Here is a 6,433-nt window from a genome sequence, read left to right as displayed (position 1 = left end):
CAGCAACAATTTTGAGTTTATCACACGTGCCAAATTGTGCGGCCACCTCCTGCGGCGACAGAAGCAGCAGATGGAGGAGGAAAAGAAGCGGCCCCAGGACGGCAACGTGCAGCGGTATACGTGAGCTAAAACTACGAAACGAGTCGCCCTCAAAAACTGTTGGCCGACTCACCGAAATACTGAGAAAAAATGAATACTGAAATTTCTCAAAAAAAATATCAATATTTTAAATAGTTAAAAAAAAATTATAAACAAAGGCAAGCCAAAGATTTTGGCACTGAAAACTTTTACTATTCTACTTAACCATACATAACCTTTTTATTAGGCGTTTCAAGTTTTAAATTGTACATCCAAAACTTGAGATGAATCGATGATCGATTTTGACTTGATATCCACTCGATATGCTCCAAATGCTAACAAATGATTTTCGAAGTCATAAAATCTCCGAGAGAGAGAAATCGGCAAAATGGTATTAATAAATACCAATTTAACCAGTATTGCATGGTAACAACGATATGCGTATATTACCAGAGTAAATTTACTCATGTAATATTTAAATTTTAATCAAGAGAAGAAATTATTTTTCTATCGAAGTCCTTTAATTCTCGAATTATTTTCTCACTACAATAAATGGATTAGTAATTTTTTCGGGTACACCACCCGATCACGACGCATTTCCAGCTTTGATTTATGCAGCGGAGTTCAATGCAAAAAGTCAACTTTTGCCTGGCCTGGTGTGGCCGTAAAGAACATAATTTATGTCGTTTCACTGATGGCTTTCCATGCGCTTAGGAGTTGAGTGCTTCGATGGGGTGTTGGCTCTTTCACTGGTGGCAGTGGCATCCCCTGCAATCACCCTACTATCGCCATCCCCCTGTCTCCAATTCTGGCAATTGAATCGTTGGACCCAAAAAGCAGGCACAAAGCGAATTGACCGGAAACGCGCCTAATTGACTCGACTTTTTCCACAGTTATTTTGCTGTTCTTTCCGCTCTTTTTGGGTAAAATCTAAGTGCATTAGCCTATGTCCTCAGCATTATTATTACAATGGGCGATGACTTCACTTTGATTGGGTCCATCTTTTAGTTATACCCTATGCTTACAAGGGTTAATGGATGTATGAAAAGAAAACGATTAAATTGAGGCAGAAAATAAAGATAAATTTTAAATGCAAATGAAAAAGGAATGAAAAGGAAATGTTTTAACAAATTAATTCATATAAAAATAAATAAAATACAATTAAACACAATAATCATTTTTTATTCATACCTCTTTATTATTTTATTTTTAAGTTACTATCGCAAGTATGACAGCCTTTAAATCTTATTGGCTATTTTGTTTAACCAAATGTTCAGTAGGGCATTACCAATTTCACCGTTGACGTTCATTTCACATTTTGCGCTCTTCTTGTGGTGGATAAGTTCTTTTTTGAGACGAGTTTCTACTATTGTTGTTGGCTTTTTATTTAGCCATTTTCATTGTTATGTTTGTGGGCCATATTATTGTTACGGTTGCCGCTTGACGGGTTGCCCTAGCATCCCCATGCCAGCCATCGTCGTCGCCCATCTTCGTTTATGTAATTTAATTCAATGTACCGTTTCAAATTGAATCTGTGAAAAGCTGCGCAAAGAAAAATAAGCTTCACAACGGACTAACGGAAATTTCCATTAGCCGGGGAAAAGCAAAATATCACAAAAGCCAAAAGCCCGAGATGGAAGACAGGTGCAGGTCGTGCTTCCCCTTGTGGCATCCGATTTAATTGAGCAGCGGACAGGAAATATATTTCATTTTCTTTCGATTCCCGGTAATGGGAAAGCTGAGATGTATGTTTTAAGGATTTTTCAATTTTATTTTCTGTCTTAAGTGATGGGAACGTTGCCGTTGCGGGAAGAGCTTTCCAATAATTAGAAAATATTGTAAATTTACCATAAAACCTGTTTCTTAGATAAATCAAAAAATCAAAGATTGTTAAAAATGTAACACATGCAAAAGTTTAAGTTAAATTTTCAATTATTACGCTAATATAAAATAAAACAAAAATTTTGTATCACACGACTCCATCCAAAGGCAAGACAAAAGCCCCAAAAATACCATTCGACGGCCAAACAATTTTCTCACCGTTCGAGAGGAGCCATACACACATACCCAGGAAGCACTTAAAACTAAAACTGAACTCAAGGAAATTAATTGCAATAAACGTGGCGAAGAAGTTTTCGGTTAGTGAGGAGGAGCTGCTGCCGGAACATGAGAAGCAGTTTCGCCGGCAGGACGACTTGGTCGAAACTAATGAAGTGTCGCAATGGGATAATTAAGCTTTTAATCGCCGTGTCTGCAACGGTGTTAGTGGGTGGCTAATTCCATCTGAGCCAGCAGCCGTGAGCCATGAGCCATGAGCCATGAGATCCGGAAGAGCGTGCTAACGCTCTTAGTTTGGGCAGCGTAATTAGTGTTTTATGATCGATTTGTGTTCACACATAAAACCATAATTCAATTTTCCGGGCACTTTAAAATGCTTAATGGCTGTGCGTCGAGTGGGTAGAGATGGAGGTAGAGGTAATGCTCGGTTTTTCGGAACGCAACTTGTGTGCGAGCGATTGTAAGTTTTTGCGGCCCGGGGGCCAAAGAGCCAAGTTAAACAGTTGGCCAAACAAACAGGCAGCCAAAATACACAAACACTGACACAGCCAAACATGCTCGGAGATTTCCAGAGCAAGAACAACAACTTGGTACACGACCCAAGGAGCCAAGTACCAGGAACCAACGCCCCGAATTGGGGGCCAGGTCCAAAGACTCTTGGCCAAGATAAACACCAGAAGAGAAGACTTCGAAGAAGAGTGGGAATTAGAGCGGGGATCAGGGAAGAGGCGGCAGACGGCTCAGCTTAAAGCTGCCGCCGTGTGGAAATGGTAAAAGCCGCAGCTTTGAGGATGTTAATCCTTTGAATAAAATGGGGGGACAATGCAAACGAGGGTTGCCACTAAATAAATCAAAAAGTTGGATACAATACAAGCATAAATTCAAATTGAATAAAAAGCAATACGGCATCTAGGAGGCGACAATAACTCTGAACCAAAAATACACACAATAAAAATTCGCGGGATCAAATCGATATGCGCATGGTACATTTCTGGTGTTGGTATACTAGTATACTACACTGGTAAAAATGAGAAGCCGCTTTTGAAGTCAAATTTGATTTCACCTAATTTCAAATTGATCATATAATTTTTTTTGGGTGAATAGTTAGCTTTGCCATCTTCAATTTAAAAGCAAACTCAATTTTTTAACAATAAAAAATGTTCGAGTTAATAATAAATTTGATTTAAAAAATTTGATAAAATTTAATTTTATTTAATTTTTCCCTTGACCAAAAACTATAACTATATTCTATACCTTTGTTGGAATTTCCTCTTAATGCTTAAAGCAAAATGGTATCCCTCAAGGTTTGTAGCGATCTTTAGCAGTGATTTAATGTATTTCTTGACAAATGTAACCGACAATAAATCTTTTACCTTCCCAAGCACCCCAAAAGCAGCCCCCTGTAAAAGTACCCACAATACCAAGGATGTTGAAACACCCCAACACACATAAACATAGATTCAGGCAGGCTTGAAGGACATTAAGCTGATTGTTTTGTTTGGCTTAACATTGAAATGTTGATATAAATTAATTAGTCTCAAAAAGGGCAGCCAACACATGCCCTTCACACACTGATTCTTTAGTTTCTAGTGACTGAATTTCTTGGCAACCAAAATCAGAATTAATAGAGCTAAAGTTTTTAACAGTTTGCACATATTTAAAACTATATTTTTATTATGCTCTTGGGGAAAATTGAATTAGCATGGTGCCAGCTGCCAAATAAATATTTTAATTGCTTATTAAATGAAAACAAAAGTTTCTTTGCCGAAAGTATTCTACAGAATAATATTTATTCGGATTTGTATTCGTTTTTCTTAAGCTTATATTGTTTGCATTTATTTTTCTTATATTTATAGACATTGTCCGCATGCAATTCGTGGGCTTTGTTCAAACTAATTGGGAGCAGTTGGACAGGTTTGATTTGCTGCTAATTGAGGGTAAGTTACACCAAATATTAAAAGTGAATAGAATTTAGAACACAACGAAAAGTGGCCATATAGGTAAAATATGGTAATTTTATGTTCTTTATGATAAATTTTAAAAATTATTTAAATAGTATTAACAAGGGCGTATTCCACTAGTAGAGTCGAAGATTGTTTTTGTTTTTCCAAAAATATTATTTGGTAATGCATCTATATACCTATCACAGGTTTCATGCAATAGATTTTCTGCCAATCAATTGATGAAATTGTCTTTACAAATAGCTGAATAATTTAATGGAATGTGACATGCGACTGGGATGCGACAATGGGTTATCGGAGGAACAAAAGCCGCACAGCATGTTATTGCTATCCCGTATTCATACCATCACTCCCTCTCTGTCTAAGCGACTGTGCGCTCAATAAACAAAATATGCCATGGCAAATGGACCTTAATATATGCAATTAAAACACAACATTTTGGGCTTATTATGTGCACACCACTCCCTCGTGTCTATATTACTCACCTCATCTCGATTTTCATTGGCAGGCCATCAACAATGGGATTATTCAACGTGACCGATGTTGTTGCTGCTTACTGTTTGCCAACTGTGGTCAAATCAATTAAAAATTACGTATACGCACTGTAAATATTTGGAAGGGTCGGCCGCTTATTTACACACGGACACACAATTTCCAGATTTCCACAGTATTCAGCGATGAATAAAGCTACCCGTAGATGGACACAGGACCAGATCAGGTTGACATAAATAATGAGACACACAGGGAAAAGAGGTATTAAATAAAAATGTAAGCTCTTATAAACGTAATTTAAATGGGAAAAAGTGATTTTATGGTAAGGAATTAATTTTACCGTGAAAATACAAATCTAGAAAATTTTCTGAACCAATTGGATATTATTGTCCACTATTAGCAATATGCATTTAATTTAAAACATATAATTTTTATATTACCCAACATCTATTAAAATTTGTGCATTTTTCCAGGTGCAGGCACGTCGACACTTTGATGGGCTATAAATTATGTGAGGACTGTGTTAATTAAAAGGCAGCATGTTTGGCAGATTTTGGTCGCTTTCTCAGGACTCTTTTTTATGTTGCAGGAAATACGTGTAAGTATTCTTACTTGGCGACAACTGAAATAATCTCTTCTGAGCTAGAAACTTTTCCGTAAGGCAAGCATATAAATGCCAGGAAAAACTACTGAAAAAATATAGAACTTCGCCAGGAGCAACAATCGTCAAAGGTGTGTGGGAGTTTGTTTGTTTCCGTGAATGTCACAACTTTCTGATGTCTGAGTAAAACGGCAATAGGAACTGCGATTTCAACTGTGACTGTGTGTCTATCTCACAAGGTTTTTCCTACTCATCTGCATCTCCGCCGACTTTTCCCGACTCTCTCCGCCCGCCCGCTCGTCTCACTTTCATTGCTGACACAAAAGTTTAAAGCAAATATGCAATGCGCTTGCCGAGCCAAGCCATGCTTCGTGGTATGCAGCAAACATCAACAACATTTTCCCGCTTTCCATGCAAAGCGAAAACAACACAAAAATACCGCCCCTGCAAAAAAACAAGCGAATGAAAATGGAAATTAGGGAGCAGGAAATGCAGATGCACTACGCAGCAGTTTAACTTAATTATGTTGATGCTGTTCTTTCTTTTGTTCGCGGAATCGGTAAGGAATTAATCAAGTCAAGTCAAGTTTGACACAATCAAGTAGGATTTTACAGAGTTCTACTTCTATGAGCAATTTAATGTTTAACGCTAAATTGTGTGCTACAAAATTATAGATAAAATGTTATAAATTGCTTTAAAATTTAAAAAAATACATTTTTAAAGCCTAAATAAAATATTTGGAATAACTGTTTAAGTTGAATTTGCTATGATATTTTATTTAAACAAAAGTAATAACACACTTTAGTTTAAGATCAATTAAATAGTTATATTATTTTTATTTGTCCCTTTATATAGTCTTAGCCTCCCTGAAGACTTCTAAATTGGCAGGGTATTTGACTAAAACTGAGAATGAACTTGTGCATTTATCTTGACGCCAGACGCCAGAGCATCCAAGTTTGGCTGGCTGATTGCAGCCACCGAGCAACTCGCAACGGGACAGTGCTGAACAGGGGCTGTGGGGGGTTAAGATATATGTGCGTGTGTGGGGAAAAGGGGACGGGAAAGCCTGGGAAATGGCAGCGAACAAATGGCACAGTCTTGCAATATTTTCTGTGACATTTATATCTCACCCGCCTGGCTCGCTGGCATTTAAAAATTTATGCAATAAAGTTCGCCCGGCATGCGTGTTTATGTATATATAAGTGCGAATACTTTCGGAAGACTTTTGGGCCAAAAGATTTTC

General features: G+C 37.4%; 1 long non-coding RNA gene across 2 annotated transcripts; it reads left to right on the top strand.

Annotated features, from left to right (window-relative positions):
• The first annotated feature begins 3,828 nt into the window (after window positions 1–3,828).
• On the top strand, window positions 3,829–5,810 carry LOC138914954 (uncharacterized). Of its 2 annotated transcripts, none has more exons than XR_011420657.1 (3): window positions 3,829–4,073; window positions 4,286–5,187; window positions 5,251–5,810. It is a non-coding gene; the product is annotated as an uncharacterized lncRNA (long non-coding RNA). The 2 variants fall into 2 exon arrangements; XR_011420656.1 differs by having other exon boundaries at window positions 3,858–4,073; window positions 4,286–4,548; window positions 4,606–5,810.
• The last annotated feature ends 623 nt before the right edge of the window (window positions 5,811–6,433 follow it).

Source organism: Drosophila takahashii, chromosome 2L, assembly GCF_030179915.1.
Source record: "Drosophila takahashii strain IR98-3 E-12201 chromosome 2L, DtakHiC1v2, whole genome shotgun sequence".
Taxonomy (NCBI): Eukaryota; Metazoa; Arthropoda; class Insecta; order Diptera; family Drosophilidae; genus Drosophila; species Drosophila takahashii.
The sequence above is the reverse complement of the archived record's forward strand: the minus strand, read 5'-3'. Positions and strand labels throughout refer to the sequence as shown.